At 50.2% G+C, this 22,080-nt stretch overlaps 1 protein-coding gene across 2 annotated transcripts in view; it reads right to left on the reverse strand.

Moving 5' to 3' along the window:
* CACNA2D2 (calcium voltage-gated channel auxiliary subunit alpha2delta 2) overlaps positions 1-22,080 on the reverse strand; it is a 211,585-nt gene that overhangs the window by 78,282 nt on the left and 111,223 nt on the right. The window lies entirely within an intron of this gene.

Consider the following 22,080-nt stretch of genomic DNA (forward strand, 5'->3'; position numbering starts at 1 on the left):
GAAGCATTCTGTCAGCAGGGGACAGCTGCCTCCGGTGCCTGCCAGCCCAGGGACAGTGGCAAGGAGCACAGCCTGGCCAGAGCCTGCAGATACACCGCAGCACTGGGGATGGACACGGGCAGAGCATGTGGGACATGCCTGCTGCATCCCTCTGCATCCCTTTCCCTCCGTATGATCCACAGGGACGGCCGTTTTTCAAATGGAGGAAGGACGCAAGAAAGAAAATCCTTTTTGATTTTCCATAGTGGAGGGAGGAGAAAAGTCTCAAGCTAGTGAGGTTAGAAAGGTCTGAAATACTCTGCAGCAGGGCACTGCCCTCCAACACAGCCTCTGCTGGGTCTGGCACACCCCCAGTGTCAAGCCCGGGCTGGCTGGGGACAAGCTGGGAGCAGTGTGTGAGATGAGATTCTGCCTGGTGGTGAAAAACACACCAGACACTCTCATTCCTATGGGTGACAGGGGAGCAGGGAAAGGTGGGAGCGAGTGCTTGGGTTTTTCTCATTTTCCTCCTCTGAAATCCAGACAATGTCCATGGAGTGTGCAGTGTATGACACAAATGGGATGGGGACACAGCCAAGCTGCCCTCCCCATGCCCCATGTACCCAGTGGCTCTCACATCCTGGCCATGGTCCCTTCCTCAGGCCCTTTTCCCTCACTCCCTGCAGCAGCAGTGCCTGCAGGCAGTTGCAGGAATATAATACCCTTGTTCCCCAGGTGGCTTGCAGATCATTTTAGGCTTAGCAGGTACAACTGACCTTGTGGTTAAAGCCTTGCTCAGGCTTGCGGCAGTCTCGAGAGCATCCTCGTGCTGCAGGATCCAGCACGGCTGGCACCCTGTGTTACCCACTGTCACCTTAAATAAGCACTGGGGCAAGGCTGCAGCTCAGCACGGGCTGTTCCTCCTGAGCAGTCACAAGACCTCAGGGAAGCTCACCCTCAGCATGGCCGGGTGTCTCAGGGGGCTGGGTGACATTTTGAGACCTTTGCAATAAATAAATGAGGCAGTGAGATGATTTCCTGGAAATTATCCTGGATTTCCTCACCCGTGCTCCTTTGGTTCTGCCACCACTGTTTTGTGTGTCTGGGAGTCTCCAGCAACACTGACCTGGATGGAGAGCCTTGCCTGGAGCAAGCTTCCAGGAGGAGGCTTCTGCAAGCAGGTCCTGACCTAGCAGCAGGAGCAGGTTCAGCACAGCCGTACATCCTCGGACCTGACCCAGCTCATAGCAGGCAGAAAAACCAAACGGAAAATAACCAAAAGCAAAAACCTCAGCAGACAATTCTACATGAGACCAGCATGACCTCAAAACCAGACACATCGCCACTGGGTCCATCTATGTGGTGCTTTCCAGCTCAAAGAGAAGGTAGGGGCTGGAGGCAGGAATTACTGGGTGAAATTTCCTGGCTTGTGTAAGGCAGGAGGTCAGAGCTGATGGCTGCAACTGTCCCTCCTGGCCTTTGTGTCTATGAACCTCAGAGAGCTGGGAAAGAGGGAAAAGCTGCTGTAATTGCTGCTCCTCAAGGTTAAAGAGGGATGGAGGAATGCTGAGGATGGGGATGGCACAGGCACACTGAGAGAGCTGTCAGATGGCTTTTGCCAGGGGTTTGTGGGCCAACAGGGCACAGTGGTACAAGAGAAGGAAAAAAACATAAAGAGCCTTGTTCAGTCCCAGGATTTCTGAGGATTCAGAGCAAAGCTGTCACACCCCCAAGGGAGCCCACAGTCCTGCTGTGCTCTGGGATGCTCTGGGATGCTCTGCACCCCTCTGAGCACACTTGGGCATAACAGCTGCATCTCTCCGATGCTCTCTCACTTAGAAATCCTTGAGATTAATGACCAGAAGGAGTCTATCTGGGAGATAAAAGCATTATGTAAAAAGCATGACAGCAATTACGTTAGTATTAGTCACAAAACACTGCACACTTGGAGAGGTTTTAAGTTGTGTTCCTTGTTTATTTGCTTTGCTTTTCCTCTCCCTGTATGGCTGTGGTATCCTGTGCTCCCTGGAATGGCAGCAGTGCAGCAGCAGTGACAAGCCGGCTGGGCACCGAGCAGGGTGTCTGGGTCAAGGAACACTAATGGTTACCAACCAGATGGTATTTCTCATTCCCCAGCTCTCAGTGTCTATCCAGCTCCTTCACATGAAAGTAACAGTCCAACACACCTTCATAAAGCCAGAAAAACAGGAACATGAACGACCTTTTTTTTTTCTGAGATACAAGCTCAAGCCTTCCAGTCTAACAGGGATGCTGGCTGCTGCCCTGGTGACAGGCAGAGCTCCAGTTTCCACCTACAGTCCTGCCAGTGATGCCTCCTGCCCAGAGATATCCCCATGGAGCTCGACGCCCTCCACACCCTCAACTCTCTTGTGGTTGTAACCCTCATATCCATCCAATAACAGGATTTTAGGACCTCCAGCCATCCTCACCTCAGCAGCACCCACAGCTATGCCAGCATGATGCCCTGCTGCTGTCTCAGCCCTGAGATGGCTGTGCTCAGCTGTCCAATGCTCAGTTCCTCTACAAACCACTGCTCCATTTGTCCAGTGTGTGCAAATGTCCCCAACAGAGCAGGGTGACAGCACCCATAGCAGAGATGAACCAGTTTCAGTCAGTCTAGGACCATCTCCCCAAGCACAGCCAGTGGGGATGCCCAGGGAAAGTCATATGATCACATGAGCACCCACTGATGCCTCTGCATCCTCCTGACCTCTGGCATCCCATGATGCAGAGATTTAGCTCATCACTGCCAGTGCCAGCGACACTCTCAATAGTATTTTCCTCTTCCAAATTTGTCTAATTACTTCTGGAAGCTTTCTAAACTCATCTGGCAGCCAGTTCCGCCGTTCTCCTTCCTTCTGCCACAGAGGAGCCACGTGTGTTTGCTCTCCTCCTGTCATTTATTAATTTAATTTGATGCCCCAGCAACTGATTAGCAGTAGCAAGGAAAAGGCATTTCCTACTCACCCCACAGTGCTGAGCTCTGCCTGCACAGCCCAGGTTACCCCTCTGCAGCTTTGAGAGTCACTGACATTGCCAAAGCTCATAAGGATGTCCATGGCCCTTGTCACCCTGCTCTGTCCCTGCCCTGGCTCCCCACTCTCTCTCAGCAGGGATCAGAGCTGCAGGCAGTGTTTATTTCCCATGCAGACACACAGTGGATTAATGCAACAGTCCATAACTGTGTTCTGGGTTTCATTTTCTCTTTGTTTCCAAGAAAGCCATTACACTCAACCTGAGGTTTGGATCGTTACAGAGTACTAAGTCAATATTCTCATGGAAGTGTTAATCCTAACTCCAAAACACAGCTCCTCAGCAGCAACAGCCAGGTCAGCTCATGGTATTGCTTACGGATGCAAGGATCGTTTCTCCTCACGTGTGTCACTCAGCCTCCAACAACGCTGGATTTCATCTGCTGCTGTACCAGGCAGCCACTTGCCACCTGATGTCCTTTGCAGCTCTTTGCACTGACCCATTCTCAGCTTCCAGGACAAGCCAGGGGCACCAGGCACCTTTGGCATGGTGTTCTCAGCCTCCTGCATACAAAAACACTGAGCAGTGCTGATCCTACAGAGCACTGAGAAAACTTACACCATATCTTCTAATCTCTGATTTATCCAATTACCTATCACCCCTCTTATTCTAAAGCAGGTTAATTCTTTATAAGCCCATGCTGAGGGACTGCAGCACAGTGCTTATGACAACCCAAGCAGGAATATTTCACCCAGAGCATCCCTCTTCCCCAAAAGACTTACTCACAAATGCAGTGCAGACCCCTCCTTGCCATGGCCCACCTGCACACATCTCCTGATGTGTCTGCCTGCAATGGCCTTGCACTGTGAGTGGGACATTGTTTCCCTGGGGTCCCCCCTCTGGTCCAAAGCAAAGACACCTCTATCACAGACACACATTACCAGTGACACAGAAAATTCACAACAGGTAGGAAGGGAGACCTGAAGTCTGTAAGGTTTTGGGGTGCTGTGACCATGCCACAAGTGTGAGCCCCTCAATCCTGCAAACAGCCTCATCTGAGAGCCAGAAGGAGAGGCATCAATAAACTGGGGACACCCACCATCCTTACACAACTCTGTGGCAGGCAGGGACCAGCAGCACCTGCAGGAGGATTTGCTGTCCCTAGGTTTGCTCCTTGGTAGGGATCTCCAAGGTGACGGTGACTTTAAGCGGAAGCAGCCATCAGGTCTCATCAGGGCTGCAGATGTCAGAGCAGGGACAGGTACTCGCTGGAGTCAGCCCCTAATGTCTGCAAACAAGCTGCCGGGCTCATTGCGCTGCTCGCTCTGCTCTGCCAGCTAATTACAGCATTGTCAGGGACACTGATGCATGTGCCACTCACAGCAATTCAATTGTCCTCTCTGCTCTGTACATCTTATCAATATATGCGCAGATAGATTTTCCCTGAAATCTCACAGAGGTGCAAAGAGCTGCCTACAGGAGATGGATTTTGCTCTCGGCGTGCCAGGCAGGCAAACAGCACAGCTGACACCCACTGCCTCTGGGAGGCATCGAGGAGCTCTCTGTATTCCTGGAGGCTGCTGCAGAGACATGAGACAAAGTGGAGAAATGCTCTTCAGGGTGGGCAGAGGGAGCAGGGGGAAAGCCCAGGGCAAGCAACAGAAGGTCATGATGAGGGGGTATTTTGAAGCAGAGAAGTCAATTTGCAGAGACAGAAGAGAGAAAAATGCCTTTGCAGCAGCCTGACAGGAAAGTTGACTCTGAGGATGATGGCTTGGAAACCTGGGAGAAGCATGGGAAGGGCACAGGTGGGAAAAGGTTTAACACAGGCAGGTGGAAAAGGTGAAACACAGCAAGAAAAGCAGGCAGAGCCTGAAGCAATATTGCAGTAAGACAAGGTGGTGGTGAAAACCACCTATGACCAGAGGTTGTGACCACTCAACAGAGAGGAGGGAGGAGACAGAAACAACAGAAGCAGCAAGAGGAGAACAAAATCCAGCAACAACCCCAATTGCATGGGCACTGGAGCCAGCAGGACAAGCCTCTGCAGAGGCAGAGGGGCTGTCAGTCATGGCTGGAGAGACTCACCCTTGTGTTCCCAGAGCAGTAACCATCACCCACATCCCCTGGGAAGAGGTGGCAGTCCCTGCAATGCCAGGTGGCACATCCTCAAAGGGTCCAGAACTCGCTGTCCCCATGTGCCAGAGAAGTCCCGGGGCTCAACAGCATAGCAATGCCAACAGGGGCTGGCACCATCTTCCCTGCTGCTGGTTTGGCAAAATCCCAGAGGTCTGTCACTGCAAAGGTGATCAAGGCAGGCTAAAAGATACCTCTCCATAAACCCACGTGTCCAGCGCACATTGCTCACACCTGGGAAGTCTGGTGCAAATGTTCTTAGCCAGCACTAAAGGTAGCACATGATCAGAGCGATCACCATGACATTAGGAATGCCCTTAGCCACCAGAGAGCAGCACGAGGTCAGGGTGGGACACGAACTTCACTGCAGTTCAGTGTGATAAATCCATAAATCCACACATCTGATGTGTTTTCAGGGTGATGGTTGGGCTACAGGAAAATGTCACAACTCTTGGTATTTTTAAAGTGCACAGTCACTGATTGTAGCATCATGGTTTGCAGCATGCCAAGTGTGTCCCATAAGAACATAAAACCAGAGCTTCCCATTTTGCATAAGTAAGACTTCACAGAACTCAAATGCCTGGAAAGTCTTTACATGAAATACATATGAAATGGGAGCAAAAAGCCACCTAAGAAACATTTTTAATTTATGAACTGTCAGACAAAAACGTCTCAGAATTAAAAGATAAGGAGGTTTAGAAGATAAAGGGCTCTGCATCTGACACCCTCTGCAGCCTGGAAGCATCCACGTGATTCGTTTCTGAAATACAGATTTTCCCACTGTGCCAGAATGTGGGAGCAATGGGTTGGGAGGCACAGACAGATGTGCTCCAAGCCAGAAGACAGATGTGCTCCCAGACAGAAGTATGGCAGGAGTTTAAAACTGCAGTACTTATTTAAAAGGCAGCAATGCATTATCCCTTGGGGGGAAAAAGAATTTAAATAGTTTAAGAAAAGAAAACAGGATGATTAATTAAACTTGCTATTTCTAGAAAGAACCTGCCACAGCAGATGTGCTCTGGTCCTTCCCTGGGGATGGTTTACAAAAACAGAGCCCCGTGGCTCTTTGTTCCCCACAGCTTCGTCTTATTAGACAATGGCTGTGTGTTCTCTTCGTTATTTTAAGTTGTTGATTAGGGTGGATCTACATGGAAGGGCCTTGGGCCACCTTGCAGAGACAATCACCCAGTGAGGAGCTTTGGGTCCCAGGCTGCTGCTGCCCTTCTCCAGTGCTGGGTCAGCAGCCACTGTTATTCCAGCTGAGCAGCACAGGAGCTCCGTGGTTCCAGCATGGGAGGCTCCTGTGGAGCAAAAGTTTGAAAGATGTTCTGGGGAGGGACAGTCTCTCTCTGGGGTTTAGGGTGAAGGCTGCTGGCCCCAGCCCCACCCCAGAGAGGAAAGTCAGAGTGAAACAGCTCTGCTCCATCATCCTCACTGGGGAGCTGTATGAGAAAACAGTATTGGAGCTCACTGAGGCAGCAATCAGAGCAAGCTGAAACTTATTACAACCTTCCAAGAAAGCAAAATATCCTAGTGCACGTTTCCTGCTTGAGGCACCCTTCCTGGACTCCTGCAGTAACAGGAACACGGTCCTTAGGAGGTGGCACACACAGCAGCGATTACAAACTGATAACGTACAAATTGTCACTGAAGTGGGATTACTGCTACCTCCTCCAGCAGCTTCTTTGCTCCCTGCTCTCCCTCACCCTCCCTCTGCTCCAGAAGTGGGGGGGAGAATGACAGATGCAATATTTTACAAAATGAGATAATTATATAGCAGCCACATGGTGAGATTAGATTAGCAAGAGATTTCAATGCAGGGATATTTAATAAGAATGAGACACAGGTACATGGAAATGCAGGCAGCAAAAGGTCATCATCATCATCACCACGTTGAGATTATGAAACAAAACACTTATGACCTACACGGGCTTTGATGGTCGCTGCAGTAATTCTATTGTTATTGCAACACAAATAGGATTATTCTGAACAGGAGATGGATAGCTGCACACAGCCAACAAGAATTAAAAAATAACACTACAGTGACTACAGAAAAGCAGTTCAGAGGCAGGGCAGAAACTCTATCCCATTTCCACCCTGTAAGGTTTGCACTCTATGTTCATCGTGCCAAATACCATGGGAACATGCAACAGCTTGGGACCACAGCCCTGTCTGCTGCTAGGAAAGCAGTAATAAGGCCCTGAATGCAGGAGGAGAAGGACAGCCCCTCCTCAGCTCTGCCAGTCCACTCCACCTTGTGTTGGGCCAGAGCATCCCCACAAGGACATGATCCACTGCAGAGAGTCCTCGCAGGCAAGGCCTTCATTTGTCACTATCTCGGCCTTTGTTAACACTAATGCAAATCCATCTTTATGGATTACCATCCTCTGTCTGTTGAAAAATTCTCTCCATGTTATCTTAAATGTGAGGGGGAGCAGGGAGGGGGCCGGAGGAGTCAGTCCAGGCAGCGTGGCGGAGCTGACATGACAGCCGAGGCGCGCAGAGGGATCTGATACAGACACAGAGATGGATCACACAGATGAAGTGATAATTTCACAGCCATTAAGCCACACTCTATAGGAGCCTTCATTAATGTCTGCTGGGGAGAGGAAGCAAGCCCTCTTGATTTTTTTCATTTTTTTTCTTAAGACAGCAAATAGTAACTTTCCAAGAGCATTCCTGCTTTTATTTTAGAGAGGGACATTCTCCATAGGGATGTCTCAGACCCTCTGTCAGTCTCTGGCTGTCCTGAAACTGCAGGTTCCCTGCCTGCCACAGATGCTGAGGTGTGTGATCTGGGTAAGCCTGCAAGAGCACAGTCCTCATGGGAAGCCAGGTATGGCTCCACAGAGCCTCACAATTTGAGACACAGGCACCACAAGGACACAGGAGTCCAGACCAAGATGTTTAACCTCAACCTTGGACTGAGATGCAGACTCAGGACTCAGACCAGCTGATGCCATTCTCTCTGGCATGGGTCCCCAGGCATGAAACCTAATTATGTGTCTGCAGCTTGAAATTTTACTTTTGTTGCCCACACTGTACTGCCCTGAATATAAAAGACTAATTCTTAATAGCTGCTTAAAACCAGGCAAAAATAGCCCTCCTGCACATGGCTGCTGCTCACCACTGCTGTCTCAGCAAGCTTCACCCTGGGAAAATGTCAGTGTTTGATTGACACCACAGAAACACCCACTGCAACATGTTCTAAACAAAAACATCTGCACTAACTTGTACAGCACAAGTCAGAGAGACGGGCCCCCCTCCCATCAGTGAACACAGCTCAGGGCTGGCTCTGCCCCTGGGCCACCTGCACTCAGGCCCCTGAGCCCAGGAGCACAGCAGAACCCACAGGGACAGCCCTGCATGCCAGCTCACTGCGGGGAATGAGCTTCCCCTGATGAGTTCAGCAGCTTATCACAGAAGCAAATAGCTCTGTGCCATGCCCCAGGAGGTTGGAGCTGGGGCACGGCAATGACTGCTGACTTGCCCATGTCTGTGGGGAAAGAGGCTAAATCCTCCTCTGGAAAGACAAGAGACAGTGGCCCTGTGGCTGGGAGGAGATGGCTGTGTCAGAGCTGATCCTAGAGATCGTGTGTTCCCAGGGGAATGACGGTGGTGCACACAGCCCCATGCCAGCACAGCACAGCTGGAGCTTTCCCACCTGGATTGGTCCAGCACTCAGTGCATCCCACCAGAAATTCAGCTTGTGGCTGCACAAAACAGGCTGGCACTCAGCCCGTGAGATCCAACTCATCTTCTCTTTCCAGGGCAGGACAAACAGTTTTCACATGCAGGCACCATCTCCTGTGCCTCAGCTCATCCTCCAGCATGGCTGGCAGCAAGGGAGCCACTGCAGAAGGCAGGGACCTCCGAGCAGGCAGGGTGAGTACAAGATCTTATAGTTACATCCCAGGAAATCAGAGACCCAAAATACAGAGACACAGTTAAATGCAGGCACGTTCCCCTTCTACAAGACAAATTGCTTTCAGTAATCTGGAATTACTTCTCTTGGGCTTTCTAAAGACTTCTCAAACATATTAGGACAGCCAGGAGCACAGATGAACTATTTAGCTTCCTTGATAGGAAAATATTCTCTTCACACAGCCAGTACGACTTACAAGAAAGCCAATGGGGAAATCTGTACCATCTTCACACAGAGATGTGTGGAAATGATTAATATCTAAAGTTAGCCATGATTTATTGCCCTATCCCAGGTAAAAGGTGCTAAGACTAGATAATTCTGCTGTGTCCAAAGCTAGCTCACAGGCTGGAATGGCTTTGTAAAAACAAATGCAGCTTCACCAGCCCCGTTCATCATTGAAAACCAAATCCTGGCAGGATAGTATTTTAATTTGATCCTCACAGCTTCAAGGACACATATAGAAATGTCTTCATTTTTTTGCATTTTAAGCTGTGTAAAAAGGCTGAAATTTGGGATTTGGATAGTCTTATCTGAACACCACAGTAAGCCACTAAAAACCAAAACAAAACCAAGGTACAGCAATGGTGTAATAAGTGTTTTTGGAGTTCTATCAGTTTGGTTTGGATCATTTTTAAGCCATGGGAGAGAAGCAGCTGAAGCTGGAGGACATCCATCCTCCTCCAGCAGCACAGAGGGACAGAGGGATGCTCCCTGCTGCAGGTGCAGCAGCACTGGCTCCTGGTGCTCCTGCTCCAGCGAGCATTCCAGCTCCAGCCACACGGATCTGCCACACTCTGACAGTGCTAAAACAAATGTGGAGCACCTCTGGCTGTGAGGTGATGAATGTGCAGCTGGCACGCCAAGACTGCTGTGGGTCACCCTTCTGTTTAAGGTCAACACAATTATTTTAATTATTACCTGGATCTCAATTTCAATTGGTTGCCTAAGGGTGGGTATTTATCTGCATCCTGTGATGCAGAAGAGTGTTTCTGTGGGCATGTCCAAAAGCTAATGTGTCCTTTTCCCTGTGCCAAGGATGCCAACATTCCCTTGGCCAGAGAAAGCTGGGATGTTTTCCATGGGCCATCAGTATCTTCTCCCACCTCGCAAGCACCTTGGGCAGAGGGGACTGGAGCCAAGAGCTTTAGCTCAAGTTTCTCTAATGAACAAACTTCACATTCCCAAACCCAGCAGTAAGAACTAATTACAATTTGTGCTCTAGATTGAGAGCAAAAACTCACAGAGCTTAAAACGCCAAGGAGTTTTTCTTGCAATCTCCTGAAGGGGAAGAGGCTGACAAGTGCAGGATTGTACTAATGGCTGTGGTGAAACACTCGCCCGTTTGCAGGAGTGCTTTGATACTCTCACCACATGAATGCCAGCCAGCAAAATGATTAAAAATGCTAAGGCTGGCAAAATGTAGGAAGCTTTAAAGAGCGTGTATCAGAACAGCTTCCACCGCCCCGACAGCGCCTTGGGCTCTGCAAATCCATTTCTCCCTACGATTGTGTGCAAGTACTAGTTTATCTCCCTTGTTAAGTAACCTGTATCAAAATGATCAGAGGAATATATTTTTGAAGTTTCTGGTGACCTAGTTCAAAGTAACAATGTGAAATTTATTTGTCCAAGCCAGGCACATGATGTGGGGAGACGACACTTCTCATCTGCATAAGGGCCTATAAATATCCTTATGCAAACCACGGCCAGGCTCTCGTTAATGCCAACACAACCTGAAAATAATGTTAAATACTGAAGGGAAAGGGAAATTCAATTACTCTCATTTGATGCAGAGCAGGAGAATGCCCTTTAGCAGTGCAGTGGTTTATGAAGTGCAAGCAGCAGAGAGGTGATGGAGACTGCAGAGGGACCACATCTCGCTGGGCTGGGATCAGCTGCCCAAGGGGCCAGCGAGCCACAGGGACCCTCCAGCCAGGATTCACTCAATTTTCATGCTGCAGAGGTGTCAAACAATCATCTCCAGCTTTGAAGAGAGACAGCCTACGAGCAGTCACACATCTCTGTCCCCGGCTCATCTGGAGGCTTTGCTCCTGTTTCCAGAATGTGAGGTGCATTTGGAGCCCCACCATCCCCTAAAATCCCCTGGTTAGTGGAAGCTGGGAGCACACAGCAAGGAGGGCTCACACTTGGGAATGATTCACTGTCAGTAGTAGTGAGTGTGCATTAAACTCTCCCAGCCCCCCTTTGAGGTGGAAAAAATCATCGCTGGCTCTCAGTGGTGCCAAACAGCCACCAGAGCCAAGGTGAGCATCACAGTCCCTTCCCCTGGAGCTGCCCTCTCGGAGCAGGCTGGGGTCAGCCAGGACTGCCTGTCCTGCTGGTGCTATTATGAAGATCAGAAACCACAATCTAACTGAAAGCATGGTGATGTTAATCCCTGCCAAATGCAACCCTGGCACTGGGAGTGTAAAGCCAGACTTGCTGGCTTGGTGTGTGTACCCAAGGACGCAACCAGAGGCAGCACTCCTATACGAGACAGAGAATATGTCCAAAGACCTCTGAAGCAAACATCACTGACACCCTCCCTGGAGCCCCTATGCTGCTTGTGAAGATGGGCTGCACCACTCCAACACTCACACAGTCCCTTGAGCTCTGAAGGTGTCTCTGAACAAGGGCTGAATCCTGATGCTATTCAAAGCAAAAGGGATCTAGAACAGATTAAGAGCATAGCTTCTCCTTTCAGGAGCAGGAGTGGCCGTGAGCCAGGGCTTGGTGTTCATGCTGTGCCAGCCCATGGACAAAAGATATGGGAGCCCACCCCTCCCACTGTCAGGTCCACAGCCACCAACAAGGCTGTTCAGTAGCAGGCCCAGTTCAGAGCATCCCAAAAGCACAGCAACTGGGATCAAATCCCTATACTGCATCCATTAATCTCCAAGAGCAGTAGAAGAACACACGCCCCCACAGCCTTTATCATAAGCCACATCTGATATCCTCTCCACTGATCACCTCTTGCAAGCTGTCCTACTCAATTCAGGAGAATAAGTCAAAGGTACCAGCCCTTCATCCTCTCTTTAAGGCAGTTCTGTTTGCTTTTGAAGGCAGATATTATACAGTGGCACAATACAATCAGGAAAAGCAGAGGAGGAATGGCACCAGAGCCGTAACCACTCGCGATAAGAGGCAAGCGTGCAGTGCAATGAACATCTCTTTCCCATTAAACCTTTCTGAATGACTCTCATTTCCAATCTTGATGCACCCTATGGAAAAATATGATAGGTTGTTCCTCATCTCTCTAATGTACTTTAAATAGACGATGCTCCAGATGGTATTGACATTGCTAAACAAATTGTGAAATCCACATGCCAAAAATACTGTGGGTAAACATACTAAACCACCCCGTGCAACAAAAGAGGCTAAAAGAACTGCAATCATCATCAACTTTAAATGCTACTCACATCGCAGAACAGGGACTGGGCTTCAATTTTTGTTACTTTTAACAAAAATAAGATAGTACAATACTAATCAGAGATGAGGCTTGTAACATGCTGCAGACAGGAGCTGGGGGAAGAGCTGCCAGCTGCAGAGCCTTCCACATGTAGATGGAAGTGATGGGAGCAGCTCAGGTCAGCAAGGACAATGTCAGCGACACTCCGTGCTTTGTGCCTGGCTGAAAACTTGGTGAGGCTCAGTACAACTCCCAGGCAAAACCAACCCACCTCAAACAAACCCCCTCATAATACCACTCACCACTCATCCTTCTTGCCCTACTGATGCTCTCAGCGTGGCAGGGGGGAGTGACAAGGTGGGAAGCAGGCTGCAGGGAGGCTCAGCACAAACCAGCGTGGTCCTCCCCAACGCCATTTCCCTTCCAAATGCAGATCTTGTTATGAAATATAGTCAACTTCAGCATGAAAGAGGGAAATTGAGTTTCAAACTTGAACAGCTTGAGTAGTTAACTCAAGAAAGAGCCACAGTACACCCTTTGTGCTATTACTGCTCACAGTAAAACCCTACTTGGGAGTACAAATGGCATTTGGAAAATTATTAGGAAGAAAAGCACTTAGCAAAATCCTTGGGGAACTGCCTCTGCAAAATCCTCTCTGATGGTGCTCAGAGAGACAGGCAAACGAGTGACCCGCTTCCTCAGTGTCTCTAGGCACAGGTAGCACAAATAAGGCTTTGGGCAAAAACCAGTTGCCACTGAACACCTTCTCTAGCTGAGAATCTGGGCCTGTTCTTGCATGAGGAGCAACTCTGACCTCAGGAGCAGCTGCCATGGAGCAGCTGAGGCTGTCAGGCGTCAGCTCAGCTGTGTGAGTGTGCAGCAAGCGCAGGCACAGCCACGTGTGCACACACGGCCCTCGGAGCGCCCTGCCAGCCCCGCTCTCCTGCACCATCCTCGGCACAGCCTCACTACTACAGAGGGGAAAAAAGGAAACAAAGAATCATTGCTACCCTTCACCCCGATTTTTCCCCCCAAAAGCATCCCTGACTCCTCAAAGCACACTCTGAGGCACAGTCACAAAAATAACTCACCAGGTAGAAAAACACTCATTTAATAATGAGAGCTGAGGTGAGGACCAAGAAATCCTCCTAAAAAATCCAAGGAAAGTGCTGAGAGCAAAGGAGCTGCAGGCTACTGAGAGGAAATCTGTTGATGGGTACAGTTGATCTGTGCTGCTGGGATGCCACACTGCTTCTCTGGGAGCTGTGTGCTGCTCCCCAAAACTGCACCAGTGAGCACCACCACCCCGCTGGGGGCAGGGAACACTTGGACCTCAATTGCAAGTGGAGACAGTGAGGATAAGAGGCTACAACCACACCATTTCCACATCACCAGTGACAGCTTGCATTTTAAGGGGCTGCTCCCAACCTTAGCACCAGCATTTTCAGTCCAGCGAGGACACTGGGATTTATGCCCTATGTTGCAGGGTGGCTCAGCTGGCGTTTGTTATTATTGTTCCTGCTCATTTGTTTTACAATTGCTGCAGAGAAGAGCATGCAGGAGCTTCTGGAGCAGTTGTCTCACTGTGGGTTGCAGGAGGAGAGCCCAGGGCTGTTGGTACCCTCCTCCTGTGCTGTGTTCAGGCACCATTCAGGGGGCTGCTGGGCATCCCAAGCAACAGGGATGAGTTGAGCCTGGCATCAGGTCACTCCCAAAACACTGCCGTGTGCTCCTTCCCCTCATGACAGCCAGCTGCTGGCTCAGACACATGTCACAGCATCATTTTTACTTGAGTCATGGAGACCAGAAGAATTAATGACAGCTTATATTTTAATTTTATAAACCAGCAGTTCTTCCCTTCAGGGGGATGCAGAAGGAAGAGGCCAGCAGAGTTCAGGACTTTGCATGGGCAGGTGTCCCCTCAGCCCCAGTGTGGTGTTCCAGGGCTGGTGTGGAGGGTGCAGCTCCCTGGGGACTCCCAGAAACTGTGGAGGAGAGCTCACATCTCATCACCCTTTTGCACAGTAGCATCAGCAAGAGAGCTCTGGTCTCACATGCCCATCAACTCCTGATGAAAACTCCCTCCGGCACTGCAGCCAAGATTTCTCTCTCCCCAAGGTGGGTTACACACAGTTTATGAATCCAGCTGGTCTTTTATCCCATACTGACGGTTCACAGCAGTAAATACAGCCCCCACAATTTCCTCCTCTGTGCCTTTCTGCCAAGCAAAGCCTGCTATGTCCTCGCCGTGCAAAGTCAGGATGAAAAAAGGGCTGCTCTTTAACAGGCATCCCTGGATCTCAGCATCACGCTGAAGGAGCCCTGGGTAACCAGCACGACAGCACATCCCTGCACTGTCACTCCCAATGTGAACACGCTGGATGGCTGTCACTGCCACCTCTGAAACACCAACAGGCAAATGTGCTTTAATTGAGGGCACAGCATGTGCTGTGCTCTTGTACTCTGAAGGTTTCACTCTGTGAGGGGATGGAAGAGTGCGGGGTAAAACCAGACAGGGGGAAGGGGGAGATGCCCTTTGGAAAGGGCTCCTAGCATTTGGGATGAGGTGGTGTTTGACAGGTGCCCATCTGGACCTGCAGGGTGAATCAGCTTCTCGATGGCAGCAAGGCTGAGTGTGAAGGAAAATAGCACTTGGAGGCCTTGGGCCACTGCAGGGAGAGCCTGGGTGCTTTAATCACAGCAGCTGGACTTGGCTGAGCACGAGAGCAAGAGGGGGAACAGAAAATGCAATCTGCAGAAAGCAACAGCCCAATGACATTGAGGTGCACAAAAAAGGTGAGTAAGGAAGGAAGAGACACAGAACTGGACCAGCACATTTCTGATCACATGCTCTGAACCAATTTTTCCTTTTCCCTCACACCAACTGCACAGGTACAAGGGGAGGCAGAAACAGCACACAGACATCAGATCAGGTTCTCCCTTCCCAAAGCTGCAGAGAATGTTTATATCTTCAGGGACAATTAGCAGCAGCAAGTCCAGTCCAGGAGGCTGCATCTAGCACTGGGAAGGTCTGGTCAGATACTTCCTGCAGCCCTGAGTTCTCAGTCTGCCCCAGGAGACCCACAGGCTTCCAGTAACAGCTCATCCTGTATCCATGGATACTTGTGATCCTCAGCTGCTCATCATCCCTGTAAACCTGATCATGCCTTTGGGCTGAGACACAGCACCTCTGGCACAGGGCAGTGCCACACAGGTAAAAACCACCATCAGAACCATTTCCTGTCATCAGTTGAGGGTCTGCTTCCTTCCCTTTCTGCTGCCCAGCCTTGGCTCTTACAGAAAATTCAGTTAGCATAAAAAACAATATTAAATTATAATTAAAAAATTAAATTCCCACACTGATGCTTCCTGTACATTTGTTCCTGTTCTGCTCAGCTCATCCCAGCAGAGAGTCCAAGCTCACTGACCTGTTCCTATCACCACTACTCATGTTTTCCTACCACAGTCCCATCTTGTGCTGGTCATTTCCAGTCCAGTCCTACCTTGGCAGAGAAAGGCTAAAAGAGGGACTAATTTTTTAAAAAAACTTGGATATCTAAGAAATTAATAACCAGAGTGAGAAGACAATGAGGAGAGACAGACTCATTTTTGGACAGAAGAGGAGGATTTCTCATCCCCTCCTGGTGATGTAGTTCATAGTTGGGAGAGTCCTAAAACCTTTAAGTAAAAAAGATAAATATTTTTAATCTCTATTGCTCATTTGGGTTGAGATTTTTCTAGAGACTTCTGGGCCACTGAGCCTGTGAGGATCTGGATTCATGTGCTCAGCAGAGCTCCACTACAATCCAAGAACCAGGCTAGCCTGCATCATTTCCAGTTGAATTTCCAAACAGCCAAGGCATCAAAATAACCACCAGCTTCTTGAAATTCCCCAGTACCTCCTTTCCCTCCAGACAGCAAGCAGTCAGGGAGCTTCCATCTGAGAGGATGAGGAGGGGAGGCTCCCTCCAACAGGGAGCATCCTCACACACACAGGGGTTGGATGAGCAGGTGACCAGTTTGCTTCAGCCTGATGCTCGCCATCCAGCAGAAATGCTGCCTCCCACCTTTCCCCAGAGCCAGGTCCCCTTCTGGCCACTCACCCCACTGAGGTTCCCATCATGTGCAGCGCTGGGGACATCAGGCTCCCTGCAGGCAGCTGAGGGAGAATGGGTAGTGCTATAAAAAGCTCGAGATTCCCATTATTTCCTCTTTTACAACAGCTTCTCTCGCGAAGCACTGGCTGGGGTTCAGGAATCTGTCACTGTGAGCAGCGTGCTGGAAATAAGTTTCCTAATTGCTGTGTGTTAGGAGATACACATGTAACCAGCACGGGGGCTTCGTCTGGAGGCTCCCTCCTGGCCCATCCCTTCTGCCTTCCTGGGCAGGGGGCTTCCTCTGCAAAGCAACAGCCCCTGGGCCATGAGACGACCTGAGAATCTCCTCTTCCACTTGACAACGGGAGTACATTGCTGCCCCTCACAGCTGTGACATGAAGCTCTAAAATGTAATTCCTGCAACTTCCTGATTCAGTGAGGAGGGGCAGGGTTATATGTGGAAAGTTAAAAGGCTTCATTTGCTTTTCAGACTGTGTCACAGTCACAGAGACCTGGAGAAGCTGGGCACGGCAGGACAGGCAATTACTTCAGTCAGCTTTCCAGCAGGAGAACTGGTGAAGCCAGCCCACACCTCATCTTGGCCAAATTACAGGTAAATGTTTCAGCCCACCTACCTACAGGTACTTATGGCAACCCAGGGACCTCCGGACTTGCTGCTCCATCTCTCCTTTACAAACAGGGAACAGAGAGACTGAACCATTTGCAAGTGAACTGTTCAAGGTCTCTGTGCTGTAGCACAGCCAGCACATGCAGATATGAGCCCCAGGACAGCGTGCAGATTGCATGGGGCTACCTCCTCCTCTCCCATCCCCTGCAGGGTGGGTGGTTGCTGGCTCAGCCCCTCTGCTGAGTCTCCCATGGAAGGGCTGGGGCAGGATGGGCCATGCACTGCACGGGCTCCAAACACAGACCATTTTTCTAAAACAAATTGGTTTTCAACAGAACAGAGCATCATTCAAACTAAGCAAATAAAAGCAGCAGCAGCTGGTTTAATGAAATATATAGTGACTTATTTTCAGATTAGATAGAGATGCCAAGCTGGGATATGAATGCTGAGCTCCGTGCTTGCAATTACCCCAGCCAGCCTGGGAGAGGTCTCTGCCGGGCAGCGGCTGCTTGGTGCGGACCAATAGTCCATCAGCCCACAGCAAATCTGAAGAGACAGCAATGCTTTTCTTCTTATTTTTAAGATTCTAAAGAATTTTACCCTTTCTAATCCCATTCTCTATTTGAGACTCCAGACAGCACTGGAGACAGGGAGCACAGAACCCAGTGCTCTCTTGCCATAATAAATTAATAAAGCCTGAGTATCCTGGGGCTTTGTGATGAGTCCTCCTCAGAGCAAGACCCATCCCATCACACTTGTGCCTATCTCGATGCTGATGCTGGGGTTTGTGGCTTGGCAGCCTCTGGGCTCTGCAGTGCTCGATGGCTCAGGCAGCACGTGCACATTCCTGCCTCCTTCCCCACCGAGCCATGCTGGCTCTGCCAGAGCACACACAGGGAGGAGCAGAGGGCTGCCCACCTCCCTGTGCAGCTCAGCACATTCTCAGCAGTTGCTATAAAAAGGAAAGCACAGGACCTGTGGGTCTGGTCATGGGACAGGGAAATCCCCCATCAGGGGAGAGGAGATGTAGTCATTGGCACCCGCCTGTCCCCAGCAGCTCACTCAGGCTCATCACACACCCCCACAGACCCAGAAGCAGAATGAGAAATAAACCACAAACACTGAATAAATAAAGGACCTTACAGAGCTGTAGAGAGCGTCTCACATGAGGCACACATCCTGGGGACAAGAAGGGCCACACCAAGCTCAGCTAAGGATGTCCCCACTGCCCCATCAAGGCTGTGCTTGAGAGGGGCTGGAGAGGCAGAGCTGAGCTCAGGGCACATTCCCCACCCTCTCCTCCCCTGTGCTGTGACCTTCCTGTCACTCCTCATCAGCATCACATTGCTGGACTCCAGGAAGAAACCACAGCAGATAAACTTTCCATCATGTAAACAGAGGAGCAAGAGGAGCTTGAGGCGAGAGGGGAAGGCAGCCCCTGAACTGCCAGACTTCCCACGGAGCCTGAGGGACTGAGGACATGCCACTGCAGGTTAGCAGAAAGGATGCTAGCAGACAGACATCCTCCACAGCCCACCCACATGCAAAGGAGAGACATTGCAGGCGATCCACATCCCAGCACCACTCCTCCAGCTCTGGAGCACCATCCCAGAGGGACCACGCTTCACCGGGACAACGAATCCCCAGAGTGGAAAGCCACAAAAGAAAAGTGAGGAATGTGGCAAAAGAATCGGAGCTGATACAAATGAAACGCTCTAGAAGCCAGGAAAACAAATAGCATCCTTTGTTTGTGCAGCAAGCTGGAATAATAACATTTGCTCACCCAGCCTCACTCTCGCCCCTCTCACTATTGTACCTCTGCAAAGCTCCGGCAAGGCACGGAGGCAGGCTGCTGTTGTAACTGCAGTGGGCTGAATGCTATTCACAAAATTCAGCAAATTGGGGCTATTTTGGGATTTACTAGGCATTTGCAAACAACTCCAGTTGGTATTTGAAAACAGACACCAAGTATCACAAGCCAACAGAAATGACAGCCCGTGGCTGTTGTCCAAGAAGCACCCAACAGAGCTGGTCTGTCTGTGAGCTTCCCATCCAGCTGTGCAACCACAGCACCTAAGGGTCACCAAAAATATGGGGGCAAGGCTTTCTGGCCAAAGTCCTGAGTCAAAGCCACTAAAAAGCTCTGATGTGGCAGAAGGGAGGCTCAACCCTCCTGACTGTGAAAGCATGGCTCTTTCCATTTAGTAACTGGGCTGGTTTTCCCTCTGTCCTGCTCCTGGGATGTGCAGAGCCTGGGCACTGAGTTCCCACATCCATATCCTGATTCAGGCACTCTAGACCTCAGTTTCCCCACCTGTGAGCACATGATTATATCTAGGGCCTGCCTGAAAGCTCAGAAGGCCCACAGGAAATCTTCACCTTGACTTTCATGGATTTTGGGTCAGATACTGAAGCAGAGCAGGCAGTGCTGGGACAGGGCTCCCATGGAGGGAGCCTGCCTGCAGGCACTGACACTCCAGAGGAATATTAAAAGGGGGTAGCTTTAATAGCCTAATTCCTGTATTTCTGGAAGGAAGAATGTCTGTAAAAGCCAGCTGTGATTAAACATTGGAACAAGATGGAAGAAAAGTCAGAAAATGCAGTGGGAGAAATAATCATTCACCAGTCTCCTGAGGAAGGGCTTGGCAAACACCAGGACCCTTGGAAATACCACTGTGTACACAAGGGACAGGGCTCCAGGCATCCCCCCAGAGCCCTGCCAGCCCCTGCCTGACCTGCTGCCTTCTCTGTTACTCTGGCAGGGGGTCTTTCCTGAGAAAATGTGGGGATCTGAGCTCCTTCTGCTGTGACTGGGATGCTGCTCTCAGGATTGCAAGGAGCGAACCCAACATCCAAATCCTGGGTGGTTCTGTCAATATCAGGTGCTAACAATAATTTTTCAGGGAAAATGATACAGTTAATCAAAGCTGTTATCTGCTCTGCTGAAGTATGAGGGCTGAACCAGCTCCTTTGGCTGCCTCAGGACACAGCTCATCCCAGGAAAGCCAGGCAGGCAGCAGCTGCTAGGGTCACAGAAATGGGATTCACTTGGAGCTGGAAGAAATCTTGCCAAGGAAAGCTGCACTGGGCAGAGCTGCAGCTTAGCACCCACTGCAAAATGCCCACCTCAGGAGTGTCAGGGTGGGTGCTGTTTTTAAAAGTGAATTTATGTCAGCCCTGGGACCTGGGGGATAATTAGAGAGCAAACTCCCAGACAAGCACAACAGGGATGAGGGCTGTTTCAGTCCTCACTGCCGTCCAACACATCCCCACAAGTGAGGAGCAAAGAGAGGTGCCAGGCACTCTCCTGGGGCAGGGCACAACATCCTCCTCACCATTTAACACCGAAACGATGCTCCTGGAGACAGCAGAACCGAAAGGGAGATGCACACAGCGTGCAGGCAGACAGCAAAGGATGCTGCTTTGAAGGAGAAATCCCTTATGGGCCTGTCGGAGTGCAGGAAGGCACAGGGCAGGCTCACCCAGGGCTGGCTGTTCTCTTCACTCAGCTGTTCCCCTCTGCAAAGCCGGTGGCTGCAGAGCGACACAGACTGCCTGATGTGGAGAGAACAAATTATTCATGAAAAACACAATTGTTAAGCCGCGTGGCAGCGCGTGCAGAATGAGAGGCAGACGGGAGGAGCTCAGACCTGGCATGGCCAGCGAGGCCGCTCTGCCTGGCACACTGATCAGCACAACGCATTAGCTGGAGGAGATGAGAGATTAAAAATGTCACCCGGAGTACAGCATCTCCTCTAATACTCTTTCTTTTGGGTTACAATCCCAGGAGCTTCCTGACGTGTCAAGTCAAACCTGCAAAATGAAAGTGCCTCAGAAAGGTAAACCTGTCACTTTGGCATGCTCTACCTTCAGGTCCAAATTTGTTTATAGATGCAGGAAGGTTTCCCCAAGGGACAGGCACCAGCAGCCAGACGTGCTGGGCTATCAGGACACCACTCGGGGCAGCTGTGGGCAGTCATGCAGGCCACGCAGACCTTAGAGCTATTTTGAGTCCAGCCACTGACCTTGGCTTCTACAAGGCTGGAGATGGACCCAGCTGCTTATTGCTTTTGCTGCCATCACAGTCAGCTTCTAGTAGATGGGTTAATCTAGATTTGTCAGCTCATTCCTGCTCCTCACAGCCTTCATTTCAGAGAGGAACACTGATTCCTTATACCTTGCTGAGCCCATCAAGCGCCTGCAGGGTCTGTCCTTGGCTATCAGCATCACAGACAAGTCTGTGCAGCACTCCAGCCAAGCCAGCACCCCTCCAACAGCCAGAGCTCCCACAGTGACAGCCTAAGTGTCCCCCAGCAGCAGTGAGGTCACAGCCAGGCACACACAGCACAGCTTGTCTTGCAGTGCTGACCCTCGTCCCCAGACTGGTGAGCACACAGCGCTGAGCTGCTGCTGGGGTGTCACTCAGATGGAGTAAAAGCTCCACACACACCATCCATCACCTGGGAGAGCTCCCAGCCACCAAACAGCCATGCAATTAGCAGGCATAAGGCTGGAATTCCTGATTGATTCCAGGGCACTCAGAGGTCTGATAGATGGAGCACAGAAACGCTATCTAGAATGAGAGGAACAGACTGGTACCAGCAGAATGAATGCTGGAATTGGGAAAGAAACTCTCTTCCTTGCTGTGCTCTTTGAAGGACAAATGGTAGAGTGATTCTGAAACCACAGTGTTGCAGTGCAGAGACCATGGAAAGCAGCTTAGGTTAAGCAATGCTCACAGCTTGGAAATTTATTGTCCTTTCCAGGTATTTCCATGGCCCTTCACAGCAGGGATGGAAATTTTCACAGTCACTTATGAATTTATCCTCGCAGTAGAGGACAGAGGAGAGCTTTATCCTACGGGTCCCCTTTATATATATAGAAATAAGTCTGAGTTTGCCCAAGAGGCAGCAGC

This window comes from Onychostruthus taczanowskii, unplaced genomic scaffold (assembly GCF_017590055.1).
Source record: "Onychostruthus taczanowskii isolate IOZ18803 unplaced genomic scaffold, ASM1759005v1 scaffold9, whole genome shotgun sequence".
Lineage (NCBI taxonomy): Eukaryota > Metazoa > Chordata > Aves > Passeriformes > Passeridae > Onychostruthus > Onychostruthus taczanowskii.